Source organism: Schistocerca piceifrons, chromosome X, assembly GCF_021461385.2.
Source record: "Schistocerca piceifrons isolate TAMUIC-IGC-003096 chromosome X, iqSchPice1.1, whole genome shotgun sequence".
Classification (NCBI taxonomy): domain Eukaryota; kingdom Metazoa; phylum Arthropoda; class Insecta; order Orthoptera; family Acrididae; genus Schistocerca; species Schistocerca piceifrons.
In genome coordinates this window covers 418,715,052-418,738,023 of record NC_060149.1, presented here as the reverse complement: position 1 = coordinate 418,738,023, position 22,972 = coordinate 418,715,052, and positions in this window count along the sequence as shown.

The following is a 22,972-nucleotide window of genomic DNA, read 5'->3' as shown; positions in this document are numbered from 1 at the left end:
TCCTAGTCACATCTCAGATCTGAAAAAATTGCATCTTTGACATCCTTATATTTTAGTAATGTACACATCAATTTGAAATGTCTGTTTGTGTAAGGAAACCAATATAATGTAGAAATATGTGTTTCAGGATGTAAATTATCCATACTTCAAGCCTGTCCAGCCGATTCCAGAGCATGTAAGTAATTCCTGAACAATTTTTATTATAGTGATGAATATGTTGCATTTAAATTAAATTGCATCGGCGCAATAGTACAATGAGAGCTGCAATGTAGAAGTAATGACGACATTGGTGTTACACACCTGAAAAAGGCCTTCAGAGCTCGAATTAAGTCTTACCTTTAAATAAAAATGATGATTTGCGACTGATGGCGTATGTTTATTTTTGACAGACTATACAGTAACTGTAAAAGAATTATTCTCATATGAATGTGGTAGTTCGACATGTTACCATTGACGCCAAATTAAACCAAGTAATTGTAGGTAGCATTTCAGAACAACAGTCGAAAAAGTAAATTGAAAGTATTTACAAACACAGAAAACTTCTGTTTAACTCAACTATATTAAACTCTCGATTATCCGCGAGCGCATTTCCGCTTTGCGGATTATCCGCGATCTATATTCCCCATTTTTTTTCCTTTGTTTAGCTGCTGAAAATTTTTCATTTTCCCAGGAGTGGTCGCCGGTGAAAGATACACTTTACAACATGAGTGTAGTAAACAAGATAGTGCTCGAACACCTCAAGCGCTGCACTATATTGTTGCGGTGGATGCTGTAGTCATTTGGTTTCTGTTACTGCTGAACAATGTCTGAAAAGCGGAAACGTGTTGTGCTGGCGACACAGTAGAAACTAGAAGTAATACAAAAACTCGAAGAAGGCAGTATTGATACGCGCAATTTGGCACTGATTTCCAATGTGGGTGAAATTACAATCCATGATATTCGGAAAAACAAAGACAAAATAATTCAATATGCTAGCAGTTCTGACTCATCCAAAGGTTTGTCAAAGCGGAAGGCTATGAAAAGGTCTACATACGCAGAACTGGGTAAAGCAATGACGAATGGTTTCAGCAGAAAAGAGCAGAGGGCACACAAGTATATGGCCCAATAAGCGCCAAACAGCCCCAGTTCTTCTTCAAAGCCTTCGAGTTGAAGGAGATTTTAATGCATCTTCCAGCTTGCTAACAAGATTTCAACAGTGTCGTGGTATCCGGGAGATTTCCGTCCAAGGAAAAAAGTTAAGTTCAGATAATAAGGCCGCTTCTAAATTTTGTAACGATTTCCAGGAGTTTATTGCAAGAGAAAATTTAGACTTGGAGCAAATATACAACGCGGACGAAACCAGACTGTTTTGGGAGTGTCTACAACAAAGCCTTTAGCTTTCGAGACAGAGCATAGTACGCCTGGTTATATATCAAATAGGGAAAGGATAGCTGTGTTGTGATGTGCTAATGGTATGGGATCACATAAAGTTAAGCTTGATATAATAGGTGGAGCTAAAAACTCGCGCAGTTTCAAACAGAAAGAAATGCACAATTTATTTGTCGATTATTTTCGCCAGAAAGGGGCCTGGGTGGTCTGCACAATATTTCAAACATGGTTCCATAATTCCTTTCTTCCACAGGTGCGAGACCATTTGACGTTGAAGGGTCTACCTGCAAGAGCTGTATTGTTACTGGATAATGCATCATCGCATCTGAATGAACTTGTTCTTAAATCGGATGACGGGATGATATTTGTTAAATATTTACCCCCCAATGTGCCAGCCGTAATTCAGCCAGTGGATCAGGATATCATCGTTGCCATGAAGAAAATTTACAGAGGAAATCTTCCACAAAAACTTATTAAGGAGGGCAGCAATCTTGAAACAATAAACTGTGCTAGACGCGATTTATTAAGTGTCAAAGGCGTGGCGTAAGGTAAAACAATCAACCATAGCCAAGTCATGGAAAAACATTAATCCTGTTTTGAAAAGTACTCCAGGTATGGAGCTGTTGAAAAAGAAAAATTTCTGAATGGTTTGACGTTGACTGCACAGAGCCATTTCATGAGATGTTGAGTGACTGTGCTGCTGTCCACTAAGTACAAGGGAAATCTGAGGAGTTGAATGACAGTGACGAAGGAGACAGCATTCCTTTGAAACTTCCTGGCAAGTGCTCTACAGACTCCTTTTTTTGCGTTTCGTTCGTTATTGTTCGTCGTGGCGGACGTTACATGACATCCATTGAAGTTCGTTGTTGATCTCTTCACTCAGTTTTTTATTACAGAGACCAGTCAGCTCTCTCACCAAACATGCTGAGCTACCGTACCGGCAACTGAGCTACCTAAGCACGACTTACGACCCGTCGTCACAGCTTTACTTCCGCCAGTATCTCGTCGGTAGAGCACTGGCCCTCGAAAGGCAATCTCGCTCCGGCACACAGTTTTAATCTGCCAGGAAGTTCCAATCAGCGCAAACTCCGCTGCAGAGTGAAAATGTCAGTCTGACAACATTCCTTTCATTCTAGAAACACTAATCAGTCATGCATCAGTACTTTTGTGGGCCGAAGGGTTACTGGACTATTTAAAGCTGTCTTTATTCACTTTCAGTGAATATTACATAAAAATGTCTTGCAAGTTTATCGCAAGCCACAAAGATTCTTACGAATTAAGTTTAAAAAATGAAATTAAATAAACAATAGTAAGCAAATCATAATGGAAAGCAATTTTGAAAGGAATAAAGAGGTTATTGGGCCTGGGTAGACACGCCATGTCTCAGTGTAAAACACGCACACACACACACACACACACACACACACACACACACACACACACACACAACACACACACACACACTCCCAGTACTCTACCTCACGCCGACCCTGTTCTTCGTACCATAGGTAGTCTTTATCTGGTAGATACAGAAGGACAAGTTTGCACCAATTAACACTCGAGTACATCGAACACTAAGATTGCGTCTTTTCAGATCTAGATTGAGGAGGCTCTTGGCTGACTGTGATGTCCAGGTCCCTCTCCAGTTCAACACTGCCGAAGTTGTTCGCACTTCATCAGTGTCTTGGTGCAGATCACGGACAGCATGATGGACATCTTCATTGTCATATTTTGTGGTCTTCTCTCGGTGATACCAGTCGAGGCGCAAGTAGGCACAGGTAACCTGGGCGTCGACGATATGGGCAACGCCGTGTTTCACCTCCATAATGTCCGGTTTCTGAAGTCATCTGAGTGTTTGGAGGTGGGGCTCCACGAAGGTGTTGAACCTCTTCTGCGCCAGGCCACGCGCGATGTACTTCACGACGGCGCCGTGCCATTTTATGTGGGAGCCGTGGGTTCTTCTGCAGCTCTGGACAACGTGGTTTGTGATCTCGACAAGGCTGCACCCTTCCTTGCATCTCTTCTCGACGTCCCGGCTGCGACTACAGCGGGCCTTGGATGGAAGGTCGTTAATGTGGGCCGTACAGTTTATGAAGTTGCGGCCAGAGAGGAAACAGCTGGTGTCAGCGACCCACAGATGCTGGCCAGATGTTGCAGCTGAAAACATCAGGGCTGTACCATCGAACGTCACGTAGAGTCGCGCCGTCCACAAGCCTGCAATCTTCTTGCTCAGCAGCAGATGGCCTTCCCACAGAACGTGTTTCTCTATCATGTTGATCTCTATTTGTTCTTCTGCCCAACCTCCCTTGTCCACTGGTGGTAGCATCTGCTGCAGTATTCGGAGGCAGTTTTGTCACAGGACGGGGCTGACCCATCTGGCAGAAGGGATGTTGATGCCCCCATGTGAGATGGGAGCATGAAAATATGCCATGATGTTATCCGCTGGAAGATGAAGCCAGCTTCACACAGCAGCTCGCACACAGGTGTCGATGGCCTTAAGCCACCCATGTGTGTGTGACTAACGATGGGGCCATGGTATACACTCCTGGAAATTGAAATAAGAACACCGTGAATTCATTGTCCCAGGAAGGGGAAACTTTATTGACACATTCCTGGGGTCAGATACATCACATGATCACACTGACAGAACCACAGGCACATAGACACAGGCAACAGAGCATGCACAATGTCGGCACTAGTACAGTGTATATCCACCTTTCGCAGCAATGCAGGCTGCTATTCTCCCATGGAGACGATCGTAGAGATGCTGGATGTAGTCCTGTGGAACGGCTTGCCATGCCATTTCCACCTGGCGCCTCAATTGGACCAGCGTTCGTGCTGGACGTGCAGACCGCGTGAGACGACGCTTCATCCAGTCCCAATCATGCTCAATGGGGGACAGATCCGGAGATCTTGCTGGCCAGGGTAGTTGACTTACACCTTCTAGAGCACGTTGGGTGGCACGGGATACATGCGGACGTGCATTGTCCTGTTGGAACAGCAAGTTCCCTTGCCGGTCTAGGAATGGTAGAACGATGGGTTCGATGACGGTTTGGATGTACCGTGCACTATTCAGTGTCCCCTCGACGATCACCAGTGGTGTACGGCCAGTGTAGGAGATCGCTCCCCACACCATGATGCCGGGTGTTGGCCCTGTGTGCCTCGGTCATATGCAGTCCTGATTGTGGCGCTCACCTGCACGGCGCCAAACACGCATACGACCATCATTGGCACCAAGGCAGAAGCGACTCTCATCGCTGAAGACGACACGTCTCCATTCGTCCCTCCATTCACGCCTGTCGCGACACCACTGGAGGCGGGCTGCACGATGTTGGGGCGTGAGCGGAAGACGGCCTAACGGTGTGCGGGACCGTAGCCCAGCTTCATGGAGACGGTTGCGAATGGTCCTCGCCGATACCCCAGGAGCAACAGTGTCCCTAATTTGCTGGGATGTGGCGGTGCGGTCCCCTACGGCACTGCGTAGGATCCTACGGTCTTGGCGTGCATCCGTGCGTCGCTGCGGTCCGGTCCCAGGTCGACGGGCACGTGCACCTTCCGCCGACCACTGGCGACAACATCGATGTACTGTGGAGACCTCACGCCCCACGTGTTGAGCAATTCGGCGGTACGTCCACCCAGCCTCCCGCATGCCCACTATACGTCCTCGCTCAAAGTCCGTCAACTGCACATACGGTTCACGTCCACGCTGTCGTGGCATGCTACCAGTGTTAAAGACTGCGATGGAGCTCCGTATGCCACGGCAAACTGGCTGACACTGACGGCGGCGGTGCACAAATGCTGCGCAGCTAGCGCCATTCGACGGCCAACACCGCGGTTCCTGGTGTGTCCGCTGTGCCGTGCGTGTGATCATTGCTTGTACAGCCCTCTCGCAGTGTCCGGAGCAAGTATGGTGGGTCTGACACACCGGTGTCAATGTGTTCTTTTTTCCGTTTCCAGGAGTGTAGACCCAGGAGGAAAAAACTCTGGAGATGACATCAATCTGCTCCTGCAGGTAGCGCCTCAGGTTGAAGAGACACCACTCTGCTGACAAAAACTGCAGGCTGAGTTAACGAAATGTCTCCCTACATGTATTGCTGGCATGGTGGTGTTGCCAGCTTGGAAGGTTTTGTCGTCGTTTTCTTTGACCTTCTTTTAGTAGCCAGAGGCCATAAGCATGAGAGAGACAGACTTGAAGCCATTCACCTGCAACTCCAGGTGACCCATGGTTGTGACTGTGGCGTCGATGAAGGCCTGCAGCACTCCCAGCGAACATTTGTGAAGGCTGCCATGTTGATCTAGTGGCCAAGGACTCGGACACTGATGTGGGAAGGTCACGTAGGGTAAGTTCTAGGGCATAACTGAAAAGAAGGGGAGGGTGAGGGACACCCTGAGGGACACGTCTGGAAGGCTGCATGATCCTACTCTCACTGTCAAGGCCTGTTATCACCATCTGCTCGTACCTGTAGCATCACAAGACATAGCTAAAGAATTTGTCTGGTAGATCAAAAAATGGTTCAGATGGCTCTGAGCACTATGGGACTTAACACCTGAGGTCATTAGTCCTCTAGAACTTAGAACTACTTAAACCTAACTAACCTAAGGACTTCACACACATCCATGCCCGAGGCAGGATTCGAACCTGCGACAGTAGCAGTCGCGCGGTTCTGGACTGAGCACCTAGAACCGCACGGCCACCGCGGCCGGCTGGTAGATCGTGGGCCCTTAGCACAGGGCCAAGAGCTGCATGGTCCAGGGAGTCGAATGCCATTGATACATCCAGTAACACCACATACACAGACCAAAAGGAACGAGTTATGTCAGCGAGAGTCAGGTCAAGGAGGAAGACGTTTTCCAATATTCCATCCCGAGGGATGAACTCTCACTGATACCTATCCACAGCACTATGCCGCATCAGGCACGATGCGAGGACCTTATGAAAGGCCCGACTGAACACCGAGAAGACAGTGATTGGGCAGGAGTCAGCGAGGCCCTCTTGAAAATCAGGGAAGTACTCACATGAATGGAGATAGGAAGGAAGGGCTCTGGACAGGAGGAAAAGATTAAAGAGTTCTTGCAGGAGATTCGTCAGCACATGACAAAGCTGGATGGGAGTAAGGCCATCTGGAAATGTGGCAGAACCTCTGGGTGGAAACAAAGCAGCGGCCTCTTTGGTGGTAATCGGCGCCCACAACGTCTCGAAGTCTAATGGCTTCAAGTGCAGTAGGAGCCGATTGTCAACGAGCCCCAGGCGGAGGTTGTCCTCTTAGTGAAGAGGTCAACCCAGAAGTCCATCAGGTTTGAAATATCTGGTGCCTGCTGCAACAGTGTCCCATCGAGGAGGCCGCGAACGTAATGTGAGGGAGGGCCTGAATCATGCTGCTGCATAGATGGTGGATGTGATGGCTTCTCCTTGCTGCCGACAGCGTCGAGGTGATCTGGGAGCACGCCCAGGATGACTACGAGTGTAGTTCCTGGCCCCAAAGCCTCAAGGGCGTCAAGAGCCAAAAAATGGTTCAAATGGCTCTAAGCACTATGGGACTTAACATCTGAGGTCATCAGTCCCCCAGACTTAGAACTACTTAAACCTAACTAACCTAAGGACATCACACACAACCATGCCCCAGGCAGAATTCGAATCTGCGACTGTAGCAGCAGTCAAGAACCACAAATTTCGCAGATGAAGCAGGAAGCCGTACATGATGCTTCCAGATCCGAGTGTGGACTGCAGATGAGGATGGTGGTGTGTCCTCTTCTCCTGCTGGCATCCCTTGAGGGAGGCGAAACTCTTTTTGGCGGCCGCTCCTTGGCGAGGGCTGCAATGAAGGCTGCAACCTGCTCACTGTGGGCAGCCTCGCGCCGCTGACTCTTCATCGCTTCGAAAAAACGATGCGGGTACAGCGGCGCCAGGTCTTCGTTCGTGAAGAAAGAGCTCACCCCAGTGGAAAAGTTCCGCCTAAGCTCGCGCAAGCGACAGAGCCCTCCCCACTCGATCGTGCCCTCCTCCTGTCTATGTTGATCTCAGTATCCGCCGCCTCAGTATGCTGACGGCGGCGGTAAACGCCAAGCTCGATTTTTGTGGTGAAGGCATTTGGAGCTTTGGTACAAACGCCCCTCCAGATCACCAGAAGGGCCGGTTGGCAGGGTGGGCGCCAGCTCGAGTGGGGCAGCCACTTCAGCGGAAGTGCCATATCCGTTGATTCATTTTGCCGGTTTACTGCTCTGAAAAGGAGAAATTGGGACAGTTTCTGACAGTTTGGTTCAAATGGCTCTGAGCACTATGGGACTTAACAGCTGTGGTCATCAGTCCCCTAGAACTTAGAAGTACTGAAACCTAACTAACCTAAGGACTTCACACACATCCATGCCCGAGGCAGGATTCGAACCTGCGATCGTAGCAGTCGCGCGGTTCCGGACTGCGCGCCTAGAACCGCGAGACCACCGCGGCCGGCTGACAGTTTGGTGTTACGTAAAATTCGTAGTGCGATATGTAAAAGACCAGCGATCTCACTGAGACAGAAATCAATTCGAGAGTATTTTATTTCAAAGTAACGTAGTGTAATGTGAAACTGGCTTACACTCTATTATTTTTAAATACTGTATTCTCACACATAATACGACGAATAGAATTTATTATAAACATTAGTTAAGTGATTTTAATTATGACATTGTAATTAATTTTTGTTTTTGAACAACTCTGATACATTACCTTGCGAGTTATCCGCGGAATTCGATTATCAGCGGTTTTCAAATTCCCAGTTACCGTGGATAATCGATAGTACACTGTATTAACTGAAAGCTGAATTTTTACATGTGAATAACTTGCACTGATGAGTCAAAAGATTATGACCACCTGCTTAATAGCTTGTTTACCCGTCTTTAGAACGAAATACATCACGGATCCGACAGATTGTTTGTTGGTTTGTGGAATTATGTGGCATTAGATGTCTGCGAACATGTCATGTAATTCGCGTAAATAACGTGCCGCTGGTTTGCATACGCGGTGACGGCTCCCGATAGCGACACAGATGGGTGCCATAGGATTTATATCAGGTGAATTTGGTCACTGAGACATCAACATTCCTCAAACCACTGTGGCATTGTTCTGGCTCTCAAGCACGGACAATTATACTTCTGGAAGGTGACACCGTCGTTGGGGAAGACATCAGCACGAAGGGATGCAGATGATTCAAGCTGCCTGCCTGTCTTCGATTTCTACCACTGGTCCCACGTAAGTGCATGAGAATGTCCCCCTTAGCATAATACGGAGTGTATCAAAAATAATCAACCGATTTGGCATGACTATATTTCTGAAACTAATAAACTTAAACAATGAATTTTGTTTTTTTGATAAATAAGAAACTCAAAAAGTTTTTATCATACTTTTTCATCAGTGTTCAATACGCCCCCCTTGAGTTGCATGGCAATTTTTAGTGCAGTATTCGAATTTTTCCCACACTGCAGCGAGCATGTCTTGTGTTACAACTTCCACAGCTGCTGTTATGCGATGTCTCACCTCATTCACTGTTGTTGGTGACGGAGGCACATAAACAGAGATTTTTATAACCCCCCACTAGAACTGATCACATACAGTCAGGTCCGATGACCTTGGAAGTCAGTAATTAAGGCTGAACCGTTTGGTCCAGCATGACCGATCCATCGTTCAGTAATCCTTTGATTTAAAAATTCCTGCACTTCCAAATACGAGTGTGGCGGTGCCCCATCCTGTTGGTAAATGAAGTTGTTCGAATCTGTCTCAAAAGAAAGTTCTCAAGCATATCGAGATATATGCTTCCTGTAACAGTGTTATCGGCAAAGAAAAATATCGTACACCTTTCCCCCTGAAACTACACAAAACACATTAAATTTTGGAGAGTCCCTCTTATGTTATACAACTTCATGTGGTTGTTCCGTACCCCATATTCTCACATTATGATGGTTCACCTTTCCATTTGCCTCGTCACTAAACACTAAGCTTGGAAGAAAACTGTCGTCCTCCATCTTGCCAAGAACGAAATTACAGAACTCCACACATTGTTGTTTGTCACCTTCACGAAGAGCTTGCAGTAGCTGAATTTCGTCCAGTTTCATGTGTAAACATCGACGCATTACACACCAAACGGACATCGGGGGCATGTTGAGCTGTCGAGCTGCAAGGCGGACGGGTTTCTGCGGACACCTTGTGAAACTATGGCGGACGCGTTCGACGTCTTTGTCAGACGCTCGGGAACGGCCTGGCGATTTGCCTTTACAGAAACAACCTGTTTTTCGGAACTGTTCATGCCATCGTCTAATGCTCTGTGCTGCAGGAGGATCCACACCATACCCAGTACGAGAGTCACGCTAAACAGTTATTACTGACCGGCATTGAGCAAAACGTAGAACACGAAACGCTTTCTGTTGTCCCGACACCATTTTTACTAGAACTGAACTGGGCGCAGCCTGCTGCTACCTAGCAGGAACCATGTAAAACTCGAGAGTTTGCTCTTTCCAACAGTTTGTTGTTGACGCACTTATCTCAAATAAAATAATAGTTATGATTTTTTTAAAAATCGGGTGATATTTTTGATACGCCCTGTACTGCTCCCACCAGCCTGCGTCCGTGGCGCGCTGCACGGTCTAGCCGCCATTCGCCTCGGTGATGGCGTTTGTGGAGACGACCATCGACCTAGTGTACCAGAAATTTGATTCACCCCAAGAGCCGACACATTTCCATTGAATGACAGTCGAATCGCAATGGCCCCGTGCGCAATGCAATCGAAATTGTCGATGTCGCTGTGTCAACATGTGAACACGTAAGGGTGGTCTGCTGTGCTCTTTCAGCAGAGATGCCACAGATGACCATCTATCCTACTATACAGAGCAGACAAGCCACTTCCTATGAAGACTCTAGTGGTAGTTTTTCTGTCCTTCTACCTCTTTCCGTAAATGCTCACGACAGTGGCACGTGAACATTCGACCAGCTTCTCCGTTTTCGAGATACTCGTTCACAGGCTTTGCATAGTAATAATCTATCCTTTGGCAAAGTCGCTTATCTGAGTAAATTTTCCCATTTGCAGCTCGTATCTTCGCTTGGGTGATCCACCATTCGTCTGTACTGCGCTTATATACTTCTCGTAGCGCGTCACGTGTCCCCAACGTCACCAGATGGCATCCAACCTTGCGGTGGGCAGTGGTTATAATGTTTTGGAGTAGCAGTGTATGTGTAATATTTTTGGTTTTCTTCTTACTAAGGCAGTCGCGCTCTACAGTAAACACTGCTGTCAATAATTATATAATCGTCATTTCATTTCTCTTCGGCCTGGCGAGATGGCGCAGTGATTAACATAAATGCCCCTCTTTAGTTGGAAGCGAATTTAGAAGACTCGTTCGTCCATTCCAGTATAGTTTTGTTACGGTTTCCTGACGGTTCGTATGATGTGGCTATTGTCGATTCTGTTTCCCAGTCTTCTCGAACTGTGGTTTTACACTGTCTCCAATAACAAACACTTCAGCGAACACAGGTATTCCCTATAAGAGGAACGGCGACCGCCAGAAATAAAATTGCGGAACAGCCACCAATTGCATACAACTTTGCTTTACGACCTCGGTATCGACAAGATATTACAGTCGAAACTTCCTTTTTGATTCTCACTGCTTGATTACGAGCAGTTCGTAACATGTTTGGAAGTTGTCCTGTACCAAACATAGAAGAGACCAGACGTGTTCCATACTTACGCCGTATTTATTGGTTTATAGGTGCTATAACTAGTTACGAGCAGTTGGGTACATGTATGGGATTTGGTATGTCTCATACTTTGTAGCACCGGTCGTGTCACTTTACCTGTGACGTATTTGCAATTTTATGAGCTCTTAACTTCAAATAAGTGACCTTTCACGAAGCATGTTTTTCATTTAATTTTTGAGTGTAAGCTTTAAATGAGTCTGATGATTATTAGCCAGGCGTCAGTCTGATGATTATTAGCCAGACCCCTGAAAGACGTGAGTCGAAACAAGGCCCCGTGGGTGGACAACATTCCATTAGAAATACTGACGGCCTTAGGAGAGCCAATCCTGACTAAACTCTGCCATCTGGTGAGCAATATGTATGGGACAGGCGAAATACCCCCAGACTTCAAGAAGAATATAATTCCAATCCCAAAGAAAGCAGGTGTTGATAGATGTGAAAATTACCGAACTATCAGTTTAATAAGTCACGGATGCAAAATACTAACGCGAATTCTTTACAGACGAATGGAAAAACTGGTAGAAGCCGACCTCGGGGAAGATCAGTTAGGATTCCGTAGAAATATTGGAACACGTGAGGCAATACTGACTCTACGACTTATCTTAGAAGAAAGATTAAGGAAAGGCAAACCTACATTTCTAGCATTTGTAGACTTAGAGAAAGCTTTTGACAATGTTGACTGGAATACTCTCTTTCAAATTCTCAAGGTGGCAGGGGTAAAATACAGGGAGCGAAAGGCTATTTACAATTTGTACAGAAACCAGATGGCAGTTATAAGAGTCGAGGGGCATGAAAGGGAAGCAGTGGTTGGGAAGGGAGTGAGACAGGGTTGTAGCCTCTCCCCGGTGTTATTCAATCTATATATTGAGCAAGCAGTAAAGGAAACAAAAGAAAAAATTTGGAGTAGGAATTAAAATCCATGGAGAAGAAATAATAACTTTGATGTTCGCCGATGACATTGTAATTCTGTCAGAACAGCAAAGGACTTGGAAGAGCAGTTGAACGGAATGGACAGTGTCTTGAAAGGAGGATATAAGATGAACATCAACAAAAGCAAAACGAGGATAATGGAACGTAGCCGAAGTAAGTCGGGTGATGCTGAGGGAATTAGATTAGGAAGTGAGACTCTTAAAGTAGTAAAGGAGTTTTGCTATTTGGGGAGCAAAATAACTGATGATGGTCGAAGTAGAGAGGATATAAAATGTAGACTGGCAATGGCAAGAAAGCGTTTCTGAAGAAGAGAAATTTGTGAACATCGACTATAGATTTAAGTGTCAGGAAGTCGTTTCTAAAAGTATTTGTATGGAGTGTAGCCATGTATGGAAGTAAAACATGGACGATAAATAGTCTGGACAAGAAGAGAATAGAAGCTTTCGAAATGTGGTGCTACAGAAGAATGCTGAAGATTAGATGGGTAGATCACATAACTAATGAGGAGGTATTGAATAGAATTGGGGAGAAGAGGAGTTTGTGGCACAACTTGACAAGAAGAAGGGATCGGTTGGTAGGACATGTTCTAAGTCATCAAGGGATCACAAATTTAGCATTGGAGGGCAGCGTGGAGGGTAAAAATCGTAGAGGGAGACCAAGAGATGAATACAATAAGCAAATTCAGAAGGATGTAGGTTGCAGTAAGTACTGGGAGTTGAAGAAGGTTGCACAGGATAGAGTAGCATGGAGAGCTGCATCAAACCAGTCTCAGGACTGAAGACCACAACAACAACAGATTAATGTTAATGTTATTTTAGATAAAGAAAACGCAGGAGAAGGTAAGCCAGACGATGAAACTTGTATCAGCTTCATACCTAATCGCTCCGAAAAACTGCAAATTGCGCAGCCCAGATAATACTGCTGTCAGCGTACGAAACATTAATAACAGATTGTTACGAAACTTTATACAGATTTTCTACTGAACGCATGACGATCATGAACAGTCTACTGACTACAAACATCACGCCACCAACTCTTCCAGCTATTAGCCACATGCCGAAGATGAAATTTCTTTGTCTATTCACTCCTACAGCCACCTGTTGCATCTTGTCGAGGAATGTTGCCAGTAACGCAGATCACATCAAATATAGTTCCATCACGTCTCACTCATGCTGAAGCGGGGACAGGTCTGGTGACGGTACTGATCGAGGCAGCTGAATATTCTGGATGACACTTGAAGTGTGTGTACTGGAATTGTCCTACAGCAAGAGAAAATGTTTCCAACGTTATAGGAACAGATACAGAATGTGCTGGATGATATTCTACATCGCTTAGTGTTCCCTCAGAAACACTAGAGGTGTGTTATAATTGTTACTCTCCGGCAGCTGCTAATACAAACCGCCATCAAAGACACGAATGAATAATCTCCTCACATCACTAAATACAGCTTCACGCCTTCATCCGTCCAGATGAGCCTTCGCTACACCATCGTAGGTGATGAGCTAGTTCTGTGGATCATTGCACGATTTTTGTCGAAGTGGTCTGGAACGAGTTCGTTTGCAAGCTATGTATGTACATGTTGGCTACTTACAAGTTACTAAACACCACAGTCTCTTAAATTTAATTAAAATGAACATGTCAGGCTTTAATGCTTCTCACATAACTAGTAATAATTTAAATATAGTTCATTTAGCTAAATATAAATTTGTACAAAAATCGTCTGTAGATTAGAAGGAATAGTTCGGAAGAAATGATGTTAGGCTAGATTCAAATTTGCTTTGCTATCCGTCAGACATTTTATGCATTTGGGCAAACTATCAAATATTTTTGTGGCTGCATTATTGAACTTCTTTCTGAGTACTGACAGATTAGTAATATTAAATGAAGCTAATTTTTCCTTATAGCGTTGCAGCCATGAAAACCACAATAGTTTGGAAAATGTGATGAATTGTTTATGACTAATTTTCATCACTGATTATACACAATGTGATGGAGTGGTTAAAATACCTATCTCCTTGAAGATACGTATGCAATATGATTATAGGTGAACACCACGTATTAATTCTCACTGTTGGTTTTTGTGGTGCAATTAATACTTTCTTTCTAAGTGGTGAATATGCTAGAAAATTGTGCCGCAAAGCATTAATGAGTGCATTTTTAAACGAAAGAGCAATTATGTGAAGAGAAAAAGTTGATGAACTTGTTTAGTTTTGCACCTCAATGATATGTTTCTTAATGAACTCCCAGAAACTTGGAATATTCTTTATTTACTGACACCTGCTCATACGTTACATTAATTGCTGGCGCTATATTATTTTTTGTACAGAACTAAATATACAGTACTTTTTTTCAAAAACTGAGGTAGTATTCATTTTCAGAGAACCACGTAATAGTTATTTAAAAATCATTGTTAACAATGTCTTCTTTTGTTTTCCCTCTAGTAGGATTAATTATGATGCTTGTATTGTCTGCAGAAAGTACTAATTCTACTTGAAGTATGTTACGTGGAAGGTCATTCACATATACAAGGAGTTGTATGGGACTCATTTTGTTATTTCTCCCCAGTCACTAAAACTTTCACTCTTTCTAGCATTGTATGAGTTATTCAACACAATTTTTGCGCCATATTTATTAAGTATCATTCAGCCTAACTGTTTGAAAGAACACCAGTTCCATACAACTTAAACATTTATGAGACAGTATCATGATCCACACAACCAAACGTTGTGGACTGTTAATGAAAAACTATCGATATTTTGTTATGTAGGCTTTGTAATATTTGATGAGTAAATGTACAAATGTCATTCTCAGTCAAGCAGTTCTTTTGTAAGCAAACTTATATGTTAGGAAAATTGTTTCTGTTTAAGTGTAACGTTACTCTTCAGTACATTACATAAAAGAATATTTTGGTAAAAGATGTTAATAAGCACATCAGATAGTCATTATTTAAATATTTCCTGCCACCTTTCTTATTAAAAGATTTAACAGTGGTATATTTTAATGTCAGAAATAATTCCCCGTGCTAGTGATGCATTACATACATTAGTGAGGAAGTGAGGACATGGTTTTTTAAGGTAGGAAAACTCTTCAGAATTCTGTTCATAATCCCATCTACACCATCTGATCCTTTGTTTAGTAGAACCTGTTATTGTAATAATTTCAATGAAGGATGTTGCTGCTACTTCTAATTGCTTAATGTTTGATGGAGTGACTTTTTAAAATATTCTCTTGCTTCTTCTGAGACTTGATTATATTTTTAGTATTACATCTGCTAGAAATACTTGCAGCTTATGAATTATCTGTCACACAACATAATAATCCAGTTTGATTGTGATATTATCTCAAACACTGACTGGTGGTTATATATGATTTTAATTAAATTATCATCATTGTTAATTTCTGTGATTATGAGCCTTTTTATCAACTTTTTAATAACTTCCTTTAAAATAGCACACTAATTTTTTGCAGAATGCTAGGAATGCAAGATATTTATTATTCTAGCTTGTATGTGAATCTTCCTTTTGTTTTATTTTAATCCCTGTAGTTATCCTTGGCTTGCATGCTTTAACAGACTTTCTAGACAGCATTTTAGGAAATCTACTTTCAGAAACTATCACGAGTTACCATAAAATGCATTAAATTTCCTTTTATCATATCTTTCAATATATACTTCATCCAGTCCATCGCCTTTGTCTTATTTTTAAAACATGGAATCCTAGAATCATTAATAAGCCTCGGTATTTTGTATGAACATCTTCAGAAATTTATAGTGCTACATTATTAAGTCACAGTAGTTGTGTGTCATTATCAAATAAGACACTAACGAAAGGTAAACATTAATTATTCAGCTTTTGCAATGTCTATGAAAATGTTATCATACAGGGACCTGCTATCGTCGTGCACACAAGTAGGAAAATTCCGTATTTAAATCAGATTGTAACAGCGGAATAATATTACCAGCTGATTTTTTTAAAAAATCAGAGTCTGTTCAAGGAATCTGCATTGCATTCTCCACAAACTGTTAACTGTTTATTATAGTCTGAAACGAAGCTCAACAGTGAATCTCGATTTCTCATAAACAACTGAAAACTATCCAGTGGGATCTATAGGCTGTTACAATTACGAAAGGAGTATTCTACAGTAATAACTCAAAAGCACATATGCCCAGATTCTGGTGCACGCAATATTTTTTACTTGAGCTCAAATTTTACGCATGTTGCTACTCCTCTTTTTTCTATATCGATGCTACATGAAAATTTTGTTAACCAGAATCACTTCTTTACGATGACGAGCGGTAGCTTTGCTCGTAGCCCAGCAAGTAGTAAATGATTCCTGGGGGGGTCCTAATTGTCGGAGAGACACTGATTTGTGTTGCGGTGGCTTTTGTCATCAACTGTGAGATTTAGCAGTCCAGGAATGAACTTGTATGTTGTTGCTGTGCGAAATCAGGGTAACATGCATGTGCACCGATCTGAAACCTCAGGCACAAGCACTTATAGACAACCGAGGCTTAAATGCAAGGTATGAGCAAATATGCGGAAGGATCAATAAGCCTCCTGTTGCTACACAGTATAACCAAGCTGAAATGCAGTTACTTACACGAATTAGGCTCTAGGCGCTTTTGTGATGTATTCACAACGTTTATTAGCGTAGTAGGGTGCTCGAAATCAGTACACCACTCTATCAGTAAGCTGAATGTATTTGTCATGTACTCATTGTTTTTGAGCTAACTACGTAGTTCTTACTCTATCCGCAGTACGGCTCTGTGAATCTTGGCTTTACGACATTACACCAGTTCCCCACGCCATATCACGTTGTCAGAGGTATTCAATTTTTATTCTTTACCGGTGCAATTCGGTAAGACACTGAAGTTGTATTCGATCATCGCTGGTCATCGGGGCTCATTTTGAACCGGTACTCATCACTGAAGACAGTTCTACTTCAGTTAATGAGATCCAACCTGAAGACGTATCGGGAGACAGGCAGGACAGCGATAGGATACGTACTTGACTTTCATCCTCCATCCAGCCCGACAGCCAGGAGTGGTGGTTTGGGATGCCATTTCTTTTCATAGATTGACCCCTTTGGTTATCATCACAGCACCCTTACAGCGCAGTGGCACGTCGAAGATAGCCTACGCCTTGTTTTGTTGCCCTTCATGCCAAGCCATTCTGTGCTTAAATTTCAGCAAGATATTGTCCGCTCGCACACGGCGAGAGTTTCTACTGCTTGTCTTCGAGCTTGCCAAATCCTACCTTGGCCAGCAAGGTCGCCGGATCTCTCCCCAGTTGAGAACATCTGGAGGATTATGGGAGGGCCCTCCAACTAGCTTGGGATTTTGACGATCTAACGCGTCGATTGGACAGAATCTGGCACGATAGCCCTCAAGTGGACTTCCAGCAACTTTATCAATCAATACCGAGCCGAATAACTGTTTGCATAAGGGCCATATGTCGACTTGCTCAGTTTGTGAAGCTCTTCTTCTTCTTCTTTTTAAATAAATGTCCGCCTCGTTAGCTAAGTATGAGCATTCAGGGAGTCTGAGTCACATTCGATTCCCGGCCGGTTAGAGATTTTCTCCGCTCGGGAACTGGGTGTTTTGTTGTACTCATCATCATTTCATTATCACTGTCACTCAAGTCGCCCAATGTGGCCTCACCTGAGAAGATTTGCAACTCGGCGGCCGAACTTCCCCAGGCTGGTATTCCCGGCCACCATATCATCATTTAATTTCAATTTTTCTTGAATATAACATCCTGTTTTTCTGGAACTGAAATCATTTGTTTATCTGTGCATCCACCTTTTTTTTTCTTAGAGTGTAGTTGCTGTGGATTACAAGTTAGTGGCTCTGGAGCCCCGAAAGGGGGCTCAGTGACGTCCTAGATGCATTCGACAGTATATAGGTGTTGAAAATTTCGGTGTCACGGCATTGTAATAATTTTATTACTTTGCTGTTGAAATTGTTGTATCAAACTTCTGACCTGGTGTCATGAAAGTTGTTTTGTGGGAAATTTCGTGCCCAGTGGGATGATACCACGTGAAAGGGTACAAGAAGTCAGCAGTAATATCGATGTAGTCGACAGATTTCATTGTATCTTCTGTAATAACCACACACCTTCGATAGCACAACCGACTTGTGTATGTCCAAAGGGTTTCTTCGAGTATGACGTACGCTGACATGAAGTGATGTAACTGCAAGCATAAATCATCTTCCCAGGCAGCTAGTTTCCCGACTTACATCGCCCAGCCACGATATTTCCGTGTTTGTTGCAATCGTGACCGTCGCTGGAGCCAAATCAACCAGGGCATGCGTATTTGTCACCTGCGAGGGAGCCTCATTTTCGAAGATGTGTGATCAACGATATGATGCCAAACACTTGTGCCTGCTTCAGCACTGTTCATCATTATTTGCTGTTCTACGTGTTTCTGCACATTCTGCTTAACATAAAAGACAGATCTCCAATGTCTAAGTTCTCGGACAAGCTGTGGAAGTCGAGTGACTTGTAACCCACTTTTAATTTGCTTTTCATTAATCCATTTTCGGAAAACACTTATGATATAGCAAGCAAACTTCGACGTTTCCCTGACACTAGTTGCCAGTAGACTGTTTCGTATCTGCTAAAGTCAACTTTTTCATGTTCTCCGTAAATAAAGTGCTGTTACGAAATACATACTGAGACTCCTGAGACATTTTCTTTATATGTCAATAATAACAGTGCAAACAGTTGTGCTGAGTAATTCAAACAACTTTGAAGGGTAATAAATTTTTGGTGAATGGGGAGAAATCACTAAGGTAGTCCGACAAGGTTTAATTTGGGACCCACTCCTATTCCTTTCATATGTGAACGACCTTAACGTTCATAAAGCGGAATTGGTACTTGTTCGAGTTAATACTAGAGTTACAATAAATCTAATTTGAGAGAAAGCAACAGAAGAAATACTTAACGGCGTTGTTCAAAGAATTATTAAGTGGTTCTCTGAAAATAGACTCTTCCTTAATTTTGAGAAAATACTCAAATTCTGTTCTGTACAACAACTGATGCAGCACATGAACAGGAGTCAGTAAACAAGGTAGAATGCTCCAAATTTATGTTTTACATCTTGATGAAAACTTGAACTGGACGAAGCAAATTGCTGAGCTGCTCAAACATTTAAGTTCAGCTACTTTTCTTGTCGTGTAATTCCTAATCTTGGAAACAAATAAATCAAACTCCTGACATACTTAACGTATTTGCACTCAATAATGTCTCACGGAATAGTTTTCTGGGGTAACTCATCATTTAAAAAATATTGCTTGTACAAAAAAGTGAGCGATAAGAATAACGTGTAATGTTCACCCGTGGTCATCATGTACGCACCTCTTCACAGACTTAGGCGTTTTAACTGAACCATCTCAATATATATACTCCTTAATAAATTTTTTCATAAATAATCCATCCCAGTTTGAGAAGAATAGTGATGTTTGTATCTCCAGCACTAGAGGGAAAAATCACTCATTATTACTCATTATTAAAGCTGTTAGTGGCTCAGATAATTTTCCCAATCACGTGAAAGGTCTGACACATAGCAAAGTAAGTTTTAAAATTAAAATCGTTTCTCCTGGACAACTCCTTATATTCCACGGACAAAATTTTCTTTAAAAGCTGGCAGCCTGTAAAACAAAGACACCTAATTTTTAAGTTTAGTTTCATGAGTAAGACTAAAAAATAATACGTCCATAAATGATAACACTGATCACCTATATGTATCCTGTAAACTGAATCGTTCCACATCATTTTGATAAAAGACTCTTTCAAATGATCTATGGAACACGTAACCGGGTAACTAACTCTATGTGACTCAATGGCGTAATGCAAGTGGACGCCTCGTAGGCAACTTGGTGTCCCTCTTATCACATTCATCATTCTCTTCCTCGTCCAGCTATTTTTATTTATTGTTGCACATATCATAAAAGAATGTAAACTGTACGTTTTTATCTGGATTATTGTGATTTATAAATGTAGTATTCTGTATTAGATGTAACTTTTAACATGCTTATCGCAATATATACAGGATGTTAGGCCTATAGGTGCAGATATTGTGACAATTGGTACCGTAATGCGTACCAACTTCAGTGTGTTAGGTATTTTTTCTCTGCGTGTAACAGTCCTCCCGCAAACAAAAGAAAAAAAAATGGCTCTGAGCACTATGGGACTTAACAGCTATGGTCATCAGTCCCCTAGAACTTAGAACTACTTAAACCTAACTAACCTAAGGACATCACACAACACCCAGGCATCACGAGGCAGAGAAAATCCCTGACCCCGCCGGGAATCGAACCCGGGAACCCGGGCGTGGGAAGCGAGAACGTTACCGCACGACCACGAGCTGCGGCCATCCCGCAAACACATCACATAATTTTCTACCTGATGTTCTCTGCACGGTCATAACTGCACGATGAATGGGACTACGCCACTCAGTAAAGAAAATCTGTATTGCATCCTTGCGTCCACACTTCGGTACCTGACCTGCTGTCAAGGGTAATGACTTGCTTGTGCCAGGCGTACATGAAGGTACTAACCAATGTAAAAACATACTACTTAAAATAGCTAAGATCATTAGTCTGCAAATGAAGTATATTCTGATATAACTTTGTTCACTACACTGTCCTCAGTCATCAGTAGCAGTTTCTGCTGTTATACCCATAACACCCGATGTAATGTAAAGTATATAAGAGGTCGTGCTGAAGAGTGATGTCTCCAGAATTTTTTATGTAAAAATTTTTAAATCTTTTAAAATAAAACAGGTGTTATTAACATTGTACAGCTCTATTTCTCAAGTCGACATATTTTGCAGCCCTCTGCTGCTAGAGGGATTCGAATTATAGCTTGTAACATGCCGATGTGTAACGTAACTATGTCGGTGTGTGGGAAACAGCGTGCTGAAATCGAGTTTAGAATTCGAAGACTTCGTCCACGCATGGAGCTTTCCATCATCATGACAATGCCAGACCACACACGAGCGCTGCGATATCCTCAACAGTCCAACACCGTGAGTTTACTATCATCGATCATCCTCCCTACAGTTCCGACTTGGTCCCATCCGATTTTCATCTGTTTCCAAAACCTAAAGAACACCTTCGAGGACTTCTCTTTGATGGTGGTGAAGCGGTGCAAGCAGAGGTGAGGCTGTCGCTTCGTCAACAACGTCAAATATTCTACAGTGAGAATATCAAGAAACTCCTTGGGAGAAATGTGTTCATCTCCAGGTGACTATATTTAGAAATAAATATGTAGACATAAAAAATAAAGATGTAGAATGTTAATAACACTTGTTTTATTTAAAATGCTGTATGAGTTTTCGCATAAAAATTCGGAGACATTACTTTTCAGCACGCCCTCGTAGAATGCCTGGTTAGATGTAAGAGAGGACCTGATGATCCCGATCTTACCAGGTTAAATAAATCCATACATAAGCTGTCTCAGAAATCCTAGTGAGGAAAGTTAACGAAGCATCCGATTCACGGGGCGCTGCTGACGAATCTTCACACCATCGAGAGATGAAGGGTGCGTTAAAGGCAGACTGATTCCCTGATCCGACCTTTCGGTTCCCAGGCACGCGCTTTACCAGTAGCGCACTTTTTCTTCTCCCTTCTCCTCTACAATCCCTACTTACGCACACCAATTTCACCTTATTCGTCGTCGGCTTCTCCTGCCATGAAAATAAATATCTTCTTCTTATTTTCGTCTCATAACTACTAAGTTCCTTCTTTCTTTATGGTCGTAGGTACCTGTTCTTGACGTGACATCATAATTTAATGTTGTACGTATATGTGTAAGACGAACTTAATTTTTTTATAGCAAAAATCTCTAACATATAAATTGACGTGAATTGCTTCTTCTTGATTAAAGAAAAAACATAAATAAATAACCATAATTTACAAAATATACATATGAAGGGAAAGGAGAGAGCTCAGATCCATTAAGTCTTGAAATAATTGTTATCTAATGAGATTATTATTGTGGATTAACTTCCTAGTAGATTTGATATGTGGCTTTGTAATTTTAAATTCTCTTATTCTCTGCCACTCTGTTCTTAGAACATTGTCAAAACTCTCCAGTTCTTTGTCACTTTCACTTACGATGTAGTGGATAATGTTTCCTATCAGCCGCAGTATGACATTTTGTTTCGTTGGCGAATGGTGTGTCTTCTCTTGTTTTAAAACTTCCGTTATCAGTATATGTTTTGTGTCTTTTCTGCTTCTTAAAGAGAGTTTAATTTTTGTCCACAGACGTATATGCTTATATTTTATGTACAGAAATCTTGATCCAGACAGTATATTTCTTCGCACAATGAAGAGTTACTAGTTTCGCGTGGTTTAATTGAGTGAAGCTTTACATTTGTTGCTATTGTTTCGTTCACTACCTGACAACGAGTTGACTGCACTTGAAGAGTTAAGTATTTGTTGAATATGTGTGCCCAAATCGCTGTCCAGTTTTTGACGGAGTATTTCCTTTCCATTGCAATTACTTTGGATTTACGGGACATCTCTACATTCGGAACTTATTATGAAAGTTTAGTGTCGTAGGCGGTCCAGTATATAAATGTATTCTATGTAACCCTGTCCAAGACGTGACTGATGTGAGATACATTCTCTGGTAGGCTCAAGCTTTGTACCGCATATGTTTCAAAATTGCAACTGTTAAACCATTTGTTAGCACTTTTGCTTCATTCCGCTGTCTGTACAAAAGTAAAGTATCACATCGCCTTTTTACATGCCACAGTCCTAATCTTCTTTCAATCTATGTAGAACGTTGACATTTTCAGCTTGAAGATATTATGTCGCCAAATAAACTAGCCTATTCCAGATTCCTATTTGCGATTACTTTTTGTACTGATACTATCTATGCCAGGTACTATATTTTTGTCCAAATATGATAGCTAATATTTGCAGCCAGTTTTCTTAAGCTG